Source organism: Oryza sativa, chromosome 4 (assembly GCF_034140825.1).
Source record: "Oryza sativa Japonica Group chromosome 4, ASM3414082v1".
Classification (NCBI taxonomy): Eukaryota; Viridiplantae; Streptophyta; class Magnoliopsida; order Poales; family Poaceae; genus Oryza; species Oryza sativa.
The window spans coordinates 1,612,312-1,623,819 of NC_089038.1; the positions used below are offsets into that span (position 1 = coordinate 1,612,312).

Sequence of the window (11,508 nt, forward strand, 5' to 3'; positions counted from 1 at the left end):
ACTTGCAGAAATATAAAACTTGCCTAATTAATAGATAAACTCAAGCCGCCATATCGTGATTTTTGTGTCTTTCTCGAACTCAATCTCTTCTAGATACGCTTTCAACCGGCTTATTATGATATTTGGTTAACCGGATCCACTAAAGAATCTTACTAAAATTAGGTACGGTATAGGATTCCGATCCATATATACATACTGACTAGGATTTTCATAGGTGCAGTGGGTATCGTGTAGGATAGGTGGAACCATCAGGGCATCTTTTCTAGCTACAGCTAGATGCAAAGCAAGTAGGGCCACCTTCTTTTAACCAAGTACGGCAATTGGGCAACTAGAATTTACAATACTTGTAGCAACTGGGCAACTAGAACTGTACAAACACTACTAACTACTACCTACAGAGATCTATATAGAACAATTATTAAAGAAATATTGCAGTGTCTGTTTCTAGAATAAGGCAAGCTCTCTTTGGAAATCAAAGGTACTAGCCCCGTCCCAAAATAGTTATTCGCTACTTTCACAAACTACGATGCAATGATTACTCAAAAAACAAATTTATTTTGGGACAAATGAAAATGTTTAAAAATGAATTTATTACGGAACAGAGGAAGCAAGTATATTATCATTGGTATCATTTTAATAAGAATGCAGGAATTTAACTTAATTTTACATTATTCTTTTAAAGAATAACCGATCTGTTTCCGTTACGAGTAGGGAAATTCCCTTACTCTAAATGAGGCATCTGGAGAATCGCTCTCATCCGATTCCTGCGTTTTTCCTGCGCTCCAATCAAACGACCATTCCTGTGTTTTTTCTATGTTTTGCAATCCTCTGTTTTACACTTCAATTCCTGTCAGAATCATGTGTTTTTCCTATTCCTCCGTTTTTTCTACCCTGCGATTCAAAAGGGCCCTAAATGTTGTTGTGGCGTACATGACTCAAACCCTGCTATGTTTAGTTAAATGGATGAAAATTAATAACCTTGTTTTTGGTAAAGAACATGGATTGGTGGGGTGATAAAATCATGGGTGCGAAACTCAAATAAGTTTCAAATCAGAATGCGCACGAATTAATGATGGTCAGTTCCATTCGGTGCGTATACAGAGACTGAAAATTATAATTGCATTATCTAAAATGATGCCACTTTAGAAATATTTTATTACTTTAATTTGTTATTTAAGTTGAGGTATATAATGACGAAAATTGTGGGCGGAACGAAGTGAGACATCATACACTCATTATGTTCCTTGTACGGTTCTACCAAAACATCGATCAACCCTCATCACCAAGCAAACGAAACACTTGGAGCCCCTTTAAATCATAGAAATAGATGAAAAAAAATGAAAAACAATACATAATTTTGGTAGGAATGTATGTGCAAGGATTGTAAAACACAATAAAACATAAAAATGACTATTTGATTAGACCGTATGAAAAAACACAAGAATTATATGAGAGAGACTAAAAGGAAAATTTTCAAGAGGTTGAAGCTCTTGCTAATTAGTTTCATCTGAAGTATCTATAGGATTTTTTTCCATTCCATATGAATTTCAAAGGATAGTATACGATTCAATCATTTGTTTCAAAGACCTTCGTATAAAATTTTTCTATAGTATTGTAATCCTCCAAAATTCTTATGTTTTAATTTCTTCAAATCAAATTAAGGGCCCTTAGTCCATACACAACGGTTGGTAAAACTAGGGTCAATCAGTACAGGTTGGCATACTAGTGATTATTGTTAGGAACACAAATTTTTCGAATGCACACTCGTTAGACAGTAAAACAATATTTCCGTAACCAAAACAGGATGTATGCGCGTAACGTCGTGTTCTATATATATAAGTGGGTCGTTTCTCCCAGCTCTTGCTCCATCGTAGCTAGCTTGTCCAACCAAAATGGCGGCAGCAGGTACCGCCACATTCAGAGGGTGGCAATCTCGGCCTCGTCACCAACTACAACTCTACTGTCTATGGCAACGCACGGTTCGTGGCCGTCGAGTTTGACACTTTCAACAACTCATACGAGCAGCCTGCGCAAGCCGGTGACCACATCGGCATCGACGTCGGCAGCATCGAGAAATCGATCAACACAACAAGATTGCGCTTCAGCCCCAACGGGACCATGAAGGCGTCCATCACCTTTGACAACATCTCCTGGATGCTGGTTGCTTCCGTGGAGTTTACAGAGCCTCCTGATTCTCGCTATGCCCCGTACAGGTCAGTGCGCAACTTCCTGCAGATCCGAGGACCTTGCTCCCGGCGCCGGAGGTGGCGGTTGGATTTTCTGCAGCCACCGGCAGAGCCGTCGAGCTGCATCAGATACTGTCATGGTCTTTCAACTCTACTCTTGCTGCTCCCGTAAAACAAGGTACGTATACGTACGTACCCGGTACCCCCTCTATCTTAAAAATCTACTCGCACTGTTTTGAATTATATATAGGACGTTTTGATTTTTTTTTTAAATTATACTACGTTTTGACTTTTTCAAATCAAACTTTAATTTCTTAAGTTTGACTATGTTTATAGAAAAACATAGCAAAATTTACTACAACAAATAAGTTTAATTTGGGTTGAAAATGTTTGCTAGTTTTTTTTATAAGTTTTGGTCAAAGTTAGAAAAAAAACAAATTAGAATAAAATGACCTACAATATTTTAGCCATACACTGCCTATGCCACATCTCGAATATTTTTTTATTCAACGCACATTGCATTTCACAGCAGAGTTTCTAAACAAAATATATTGCGATGAGAATATTAATTAAGTTTAGTATAAAAAATAGATTACCAAGACAAATGCGTATTTAGAAAAGATTATCCTACGTGACAGTCCAAACAGCAACTCATGCTTTTTTTTAATCGTCAGGCCCCACCTGTCAGTCTCATCACTCCATCTCCTTCCCCTCACTTCTCTATCCCTCTCCCCAATCCTCTCTCTCTTTCTCTCTCTATCTTGCGGATTGTGATGGCGGCGGCGGCTCGGAGCAACGGAGTGGGGACTGAGGATAGCAGCAGTGGACTGGACGGTGGAAGCAATTCAAAGCAACGGCGGCAGGCGTGGACAACGGAGGGGAAGCCAAGGACAGAGGTTGCGGGCGGGGACGGGGGAGGCAGCCCAGAGTGGCACCGGCGGATGCGGAAAGCGATGACAGCGAAGGGGGAGCCGAGGACGGCAGTGGCGGGCAGGGACGACAGTGGCCGGGGAGCTGAGGACGGCGGGGCAGCTCGGCGAGAACAGTGGAGGGGGACGTGCCGACGCCGACGCTCGATTCTCTCCCTCTCAACCCTCCTCTCTCTTTCCCTCCCTGCAAGGGGCGGGTCTTCTCACGCAAGTCCGGGGATGGTTGCCGCTCGCCATTTTCTCATGCCCGCCGCCGCCTCCACCGCGAGGACGGTCGTAGCCACTGGCGCGCCTTAGTCAGCGCGTGGGGCAACTCCTCGGCAGGGGCACGATGCACACGAGAGAGAGGGGATACAAATAGAGAGGAGATAGATCTGACAGGTAGGCCCCATCGTTTTTTAATAAAGTAATTACTGACTGGACTGCTATGTAAGACTAAAACCGCTTGCAAAGCTACTCGGGGCAATTTTCCATTCGATATTGATAGTTGAGGGTGAAAGATGTCCACCTTTCGGGTCTGAGGGGGTAATTCGTACTCACCCAATAGTTTAGCGCTGTAAAACGGACTTTCCATAATAATAATAATAATAATAATAATAATAATAATAATAATAATAAACTATGGGATGATTTCAAATAATACTCAAATCGACGACTAGGACTAACATTAGAAGGTGCCATCATTATCTCTTTAAGCCTCCAAATAATACATGAGATCAGGGTATGAATATATACATACACACACAATGTACCGCACCTGAGGTAAGTAATACTTAGCCACCCCCCAATGCCACTAGGCCCACTACCCCCATTACCCAACCCGCACCACTTAACCGCCAGCCTTTTTTTTTTATTTGACGGCGCCGAGCGGGTCCACCACCGAGCGGCGACGGCTTCTCGGCGCGCCGGGCGAAGGAAGCGGCGGCCTATGGCGGCGTGCGACGGGCTCGGCAGGGCCATCCCCTGCCCGGACCCAGCGGAGGCAGCCGTCCCTCGCACGGATCCACTGCTGGCGGACGGTCAGATCCAGGAGGAACGACGACGAGGAGGATGGCTTCGCGGTGGCGGCGTGTTCCCCACTCCGCCTCTGCCTCGTCGGCTACTCGGCTGGTGGTGGCGACGTGGCGGTGGAGGGTGGTGCTCACTGCTCCGGATCGGATCGGGTGTGGTTGGCGCCGGTGGCTGTCCTCTTCACCAGGGGCCTTCACTGCTGCTGTCGCCCACCTCTGCAAATGCAAAAACGATGGGCAGGCGGAGGACCTTAGACGCGGCTCCTATTCTGTCCCTTGCTCGGCCGATGGTGTAGGTCCTGGATATGGCTGAATCGGCAGCAGCGTCCAATGGTTCCTGGTTCCATGTCCATCTTCAATTTCCACAAGGCAGCCCTGGGTGGTGAAATCCGGGGCGCTGAGGTGCGCCATATGTGGTCTCAACGCCTCCGGGCAGCACCGGATGGATCTCCCCTAAGTTTTGACTCCAATTGGAGTGGCGACGTGAGGCAGCGCAATCGAGGTGCCGTTGAGTCTTTGTTCTTGGGTGATGGATTGGTCTCCTTTTGCAAATGTGTTCTTTTGACGGCTCCAAATCTGTTCTCTCAATTCTGGTTATTAATTCATTTGTTTAGTTAATTTGTGATGCGGGAACTTTGTCTTGTTGCCGTTCAAACCTTTTTCAGAATCTTCTTCAAACTGCAGGAACAGTTCTGAATTTTTATGGCTCTATTGCCCTAGTTATAATTTCTTAGACAAAGGTTATTTTCTCCTGTGTTCTGATTTTTTTTTTTTGAAACCACACATATATGATGGAAACATAGAAACTTCTTTTTAAAACCGAGCCAGCACAGCTGGTATTATATTAAGTAGGGGAGAAACTATTTACATGATCACCAACGGTGAAGGAGAGAAAGACAAGAAAAATAAAAAGAAATGGAAAGGAAAAGAAAAGGAAGAGGAAAAAAGAAGAGGGAGAAAACCACTGATCAGTCAAAGAGTCTTAGGCCGATAATCTCGCAATGTTTGTTTCTCCACATATTCTCCATAGCTTGACTTCATCATGAATCTTGTCTAATAGCTGCAGCAGGGTTTTTTCTTGATTTTGAAATACTCGTCTTTTCCGCTCGCACCATATTTTCTATGCTACCAGCATGTGGATTGTTTTTTTTTTTTGCTTTGGCTTTGTCTTTCCCACCTTGAGATGTTCTCTTGATCCACCAGTTCAACAGTGATTTATTTTCATCATGTGTCAGGTCAATTTCGTTGCAATTCAGCCTACCTAGGACCCTCTCCCAAACCTACTGCACAAAAGGACAATCCTTAAATAGATGTTGAGTTATTTCTACATTCCTGTAGCATAATTTACAGAATAGTTGTTTGGCCATTGTCTGATCTATAACCAATCAACTGTCCAAATCCTATTTTGCAGCAACAGCCAGGGAAAGTGTTTGCATTTGGAGGTAGCCCATTGCTTCCAGATTAGTTTTGTCGCAGCTGAGCTTTTACTTCCGTTGAATTGTGCTATATAGGCTGACCTCGCACTATATTTTCTATTGCTCGTCCATCTCCAAGTTATGGTATCATCAACACCTTCCGTGAGGGTGGTGCCATTGCTCCAAACTTGGTTGAATACCTCAAGATACTCCTTTACTGGCTGAACTGTGAGGTTGTGCCTGATGTCTTCTATCCATTGGTCTTTTGTTAGCCCTTCTTGCACTGACCTTTATTTTCTTTTGGAATGTTTGTATAGAGTTGGAGCCAATACCTTGAGTGGCTGTCCTCCAACCCAGTTTGATTCCCAAAAGCTCGCTTTGCGTCTGTCTCCTATTGACACCTTGGTCGCCGACCCGAATAGCTTTCTATCCAGGTGACTTGATCGCAAGCAGATGAGCTATGGTAGATAAACAGCTGTGGGTTCTTCCTCAGAAAGCTGGTAATCGCCGGCTATGTCAGCCAACATGTCATCTATCCGATCCAGTTCATCGAAATCTTCATTACCTTCTGAAGTTGTGGCTTGATCTCGACCAATACACTCACCATGTTCTGTCTAATTCATGTAATTCTCCTTGAAACCCTCACGACACAAATGCATCTCGATCATTTGCCTTTTGTACGAAATGTAGTTCCGACATAAGGAGCATGGGCACTTAATTTTTCCACTAACAACGACATTTGGAAGGGAAAAGGCACGATCCAAGAAACCCTTAGTTTGTTCTACCCACTCATCAGTCGGTGCACATCCACGTTTCCACCCAGCATACATCCACTCACGGTTATTCGCTATACTGTGATTAAGAATTTTTCTATTCAGTATAGAACTTAGGCTCATATATTAAGCTAGATATGAACAATAGAAGCAGCCTAATCACATCAAGATACTACATCTAATAAGCTACCTGTACTATATCAACGAGTTGTACTACTAACTGCTCTTGAACAGTAGTTATATATACAGTAGTATATTTCTACATATGCATGTGTTAATGTAGATTAAGATACTTACATGAGTAGCATGTAACGGTAAAATAGGATTGAACATACAGGTGCATTGCAGCAGATAAAGTTAAAAAGAACTAGAAAAGGATTGAAAATTGTGTTTCAGTTTTACGTTGATGGATATCAAACTGATTTTGTCTGCTATTTTGCTGGTACTTCTCCAGTAAATTCAAGGTTTAGTCTCCTATAGAGTGTTAAATCAGAAGGATTTACAAACCCAACATCATATACACATCATTTATCCAAAAACAAGCTGATATTTTCAGAAGCAGAAGCATGCAAGACCAATAAGTGTATAGGAAAATGTATATTTCAGAAAATAAACTATCTCAATTCTAGGACCTCCTCAAACCATTGATCATCTAAATCAATTGAGCCACTTGACAACACCACTATAGATATAAGTGTCTAATTTCTATCGTACAGTACAATTGTGCTACATAGCGGCAAGTAGTAGAATAATATAATTTGCATGAAGCACAAACAAATGAAATGAAAAACAAAAGCCAATAGTATTTGATATGTACAGTGAACAACTTGCATTTCTATTGTACTAAATAAGAAATAAAAAGCTAGCCAATCTAAATAAGTAGTGAACTAAAGAAACTTATATTTGATTTGCCCCCAACCACCCCCACCTCCAGTGAAAAGAATTTTACTTCTCCAGAGATTGATTTGCCCATGCTATATAGCGGGTTAAATCTAGAACCTAATAAGTCTATTGTGCATGTACAAAGAAGAATATGTTCAACTCAAAAAGGGGAAATCTATTGCTGCAAATCTAGAAACTAGCAACATCTCCAGCACACACATATTGCGGGTACAGATGGGAGGGACGAGGGACGAGTAAGAAGATGTGCTTACAGTAGTGCTCGCCGCCGCCGACGATGAGAGGAAGCGGCGCTGCTCTGCTCTACTCGCTCACGGGACGATGGAGATCAACGCAGGCTGGCTGGAAAAACGAAAAGCTTCCAGATAAAGAGCAGCAGAAAACGAAGAGAAAGGTGAGAGCGGGGAGGGTGAGGAGAGTGAGTACAGGGTGGGGTGGTCACCGGCGACGTATCCCGTGACGGAGAGGTGAGCAACTGCGGCGGCAGTGGTGGCGGCGGTGCAACCCGCGACGGGAAAAAATACGATGCAACTGTGTGCTCGATATTGATCGATTAGAAGCATTGATCATAAACGGGCCTGGAGTATTCATGGGCTTCTCCTGTTATTGGGCCAACCTCAGCTTAATACTAGAGTGGGCTTCTGAGTAAATTGATCTTTGCCTCTTTGGTGACTGTAATACGAGTTTACTCACAAAAAAACTTTTTTTTTTCTGTGACTGCATTACTTTTGCTTCCACGAAAATTTATTTCCATGACAGTACACTTATCACTGTCATGAAATAATATTTTGGTGAAGGTATTTATTTAAACATCACAAAAACTGTGGGACAATCACCAAAAATTGATTTTCCAGTGCCTCCTGAAATTTTCGACCATGGTAATATATGTTTTGATGTGGCAATTGGATGATGCAGGTCGTGACAACAGTAAGAAAACCATTGTCGTAGGGTTGTCAATCGGAGGAGCTCTCATAGTGGTGCTCCTTGTGTGGTGTGTCCTCTCGTGGTGGAAGTGGAGGGGCACAGGCCGTGGATTTGACAAGGGAACTCGTGGGGTCAGGCGGTTCAAGTACCACCAATTGGTTTCTGCAACAAATCAGTTTTCCATGGAGAATAAGATTGGAGCAGGTGCGTTCGGCGAAGTCCACAAGGGTTACTTGACAGAATTGGGCCGTGAAGTGGCTGTCAAGAAGATCTTGAAGGAATGCAGAGAAGGAAACAAGGATTTCTTTGACGAAGTCCAGACCATCAGTAGAGCAAAGCAGAAGAATCTCGTCGAACTTCTTGGTTGGGGAATAAAGCGTAGATGGAATATCATTGATTTCATGTGCTGGTGTAGGCAGAAGAAGAGTGACCTTTTCTTGGTATATGAATTGGTGGACAACGGCAACCTACACAGGCACCTGCACGAGGAGGCAGCTGTAGTGCTACCATGGACAGCAAGGTACGTACATATAGCGCCTAGCTGACTAATATTTAATCTTTCTAACGAGTGATATATATGTACCACATTTAACTTATGTTTAACACTTATGCATGCATGTGTGTGTATATATACACCATTTGTCAGGTATAAAATAGTGAAGGACATTGGCTGCGCACTGATTTACCTCCACCATGACAGAAAGCCGTACATCCTGCACAGAGATATCAAACCCAGTAACATACTCCTGGACAAAGAATTCAACGCCAAGCTAGCAGACTTCGGGCTGTCCAGAACTGCTGACAACGGAACAATACAATCGTCAATGGTAGTAGGAACAGCAAATTACTTGGATCCAGAGTGCATGAAGACGGGAAAGTTCGACCGTAGCTCTGATGTCTACAGCTTTGGGCTAGTTCTGCTAGAGATTGCTTGCAAGAAAGATGAAAATAGCTATGCACAAGTCTAGCAAAGGTACATAGACAGAACTCTGATGCAGGTTGCTGACGATAGGTTGAGAGGTGAGTTTGATGAGAGGCAGATGGAGCGTGTCATCTTCTTGGGGCTGCAATGTTGTCAGCCTAAAGCTTCCATGCGCCCTACCATGCAGGAGGCGATGGGTTTCCTGGAGGATAACTCGCCGTTGCCTGAACTTGCCAAGCCTGAAGACTCGTCAAGTAAATCTGGTAACTAATAGCTCTTGTCTAGCAGCACGATCAGACGAATGTATGACCAATGTATGACCATTGGAATAATAATGCATATGCATTCTTCGCTGAACTTGTTCTGTCCTTAAACTACTCCTATCTGTTATTGACATGCCTTTGCTGATTAGATCTTGCACGATCTCCTGTCACTTATGTTTTGCCTTTTTCAGATAATCACTTATATATGCAACTTGCATATCACTACTTAAAAACGATTTTCGTTGACCCTCACCATTAATTTCACTGGTGCATATATAAAAACTCGACACGTCTACTTGCACTGGTGGAGAAATGATCTTTGCTGGGTCGACTCAGAACCACAATAGTCCCGGTTTCAAAAAGAATCAGGACTAAAAATGATCTTTAGCCCCGGTTGAAAACCCTACCGCCATTCTATGATCTTTAGTTTACCAACCGGTACTAAAGATCATCTTTAGTTTCGATTCATCCCTTGCCAGATGTATGTCAGGGGGTCAAGGATACCAACCAGGACTAAAGATCATCTAGATCTTTACTCTCGGTTGGTATTATCAACCAGAACTAAAATTGAACGCGTAGTATATAATCCCTATCACTTATCCTCTCCTCCACAATCGCAACTCACACAGATCGAGGGGTTGTTTGGTTGCATGCCACAAATTGTCACGCCTAAAGTTAGTCATGCCACAGTTTTTTTAGCTATTGTTTGGTTCATGACACAACTGTGGCTAGCCACACATTTTCTCTATATGGCCCCACATGTCATACACTAGTATTTTTGCTAACTTTGGCTAAGTTGTGGCTAGCATTTTGCTAGCCACACATTTTGTGGCAGCCACACCTTGCCTAATAAGGGGTTTGGCAAAGTTAGTAAGCAACCAAACATCCCCCGAATCTCTCCCACTCTTCCTCTTCCTCCTCCCCTCTCCTATCCTATAGATTAGATCTATCCTCTCTTCCTCATCCCCACTCCTCCACCTCCTCCCCTTCCTCCTATCCTCCCCCTCCTCCTCCTCCCATCCGGCGGGCCGGCGGCCGGCGGGGTCGCGCGCGGCGGTGGGCAGGCGGCCAGCGGTCGGCGGGGCCGCGCGCGGCGGTGGGCAGGCGGCCGGCGGGGCTGCAGGCGGCGGCTGTGGCGAGCGGCGGCAGCGGCTTTGTTTTTGTCTTCTTTTTTTATATATAATCTATGATTCACTGAGATGTATAAATTTGTGATTCATTGTATGGATTTGAGATATATAATCTGTGATGTATTTGATTTGTGTGTAATTTTTTAGGATTTGTGATGTATTTGATTTATGTGTATAAGTAACTTTAAGATTTGTGATGTGGATTTGGGATGTTACTTTGATTTGGGGATTTAGGGTTTGATTTGGGGATTTGCATGCCACTAGATTCGGGAGAAAATAAAAAGGAAAAGAAAAGAAAAGGGGACCATCTGGTACTGCTGCTATTCTCTCTTTACTTCCGGTTGGTAACAACAACCGGGACTAAAGTTACCGACTAGGACTAATCTTTAGTCCCAGTTATTTGAATTGGGACTATTCCTATTTTCGGTTGAAAAATCAGGACTAAAGATGGTTTCTCCGCTAGTTTTTATGTTTACCATGGTAGGGATTATAAAAGCCACCCATGTAAACTGAATATCACCGGTGGCCGATGATGTACGCCGCTTGTGGAAAAAAAAATCGTTTCAATTTACACAGATGGCGTGCAGGCTTAGACTGCCGCCCGTAATATATTGTAATAACACGATGTGTGTAGATGGTTGCCTTGAGGCACCGGCTAGATATTCATGTCCATTTATACGATGACACGTTATTGACTGCTGCTCGTGTGTACATTTCCGGCGGCGCACTCTTAAATGTCCCCCTATGGTATTGTCGTTGTGTCTTTCTCGCGCTATTACACAATGATTTTTCTATACGCCGGTCTCGGTAGATTCCAGACAAAAAAAATTGTAAGTGACACCGTCTAGAAAAACCGGACGATTGGCGCCGGGTTGTCGTCCGTACATGAAAATATATTATCCTGTGCGGTCGGATTAAGACACCCGCACAGGATAATCCTCATTATCCCATGCGGTCGACTTAAGAGGACTGCACGGAAAAAACGATTTTCATGTGCGGGCATATTAAGTGGACCGCACGGGAAAATACCTCTCCCTATTTTCCCTCTCACCCACT

General features: G+C 43.5%; 1 pseudogene; it reads left to right on the forward strand.

Moving 5' to 3' along the window:
- The first annotated feature begins 1,808 nt into the window (after positions 1-1,808).
- On the forward strand, positions 1,809-9,410 carry LOC107278060 (L-type lectin-domain containing receptor kinase IX.2-like; annotated as a pseudogene).
- The last annotated feature ends 2,098 nt before the right edge of the window (positions 9,411-11,508 follow it).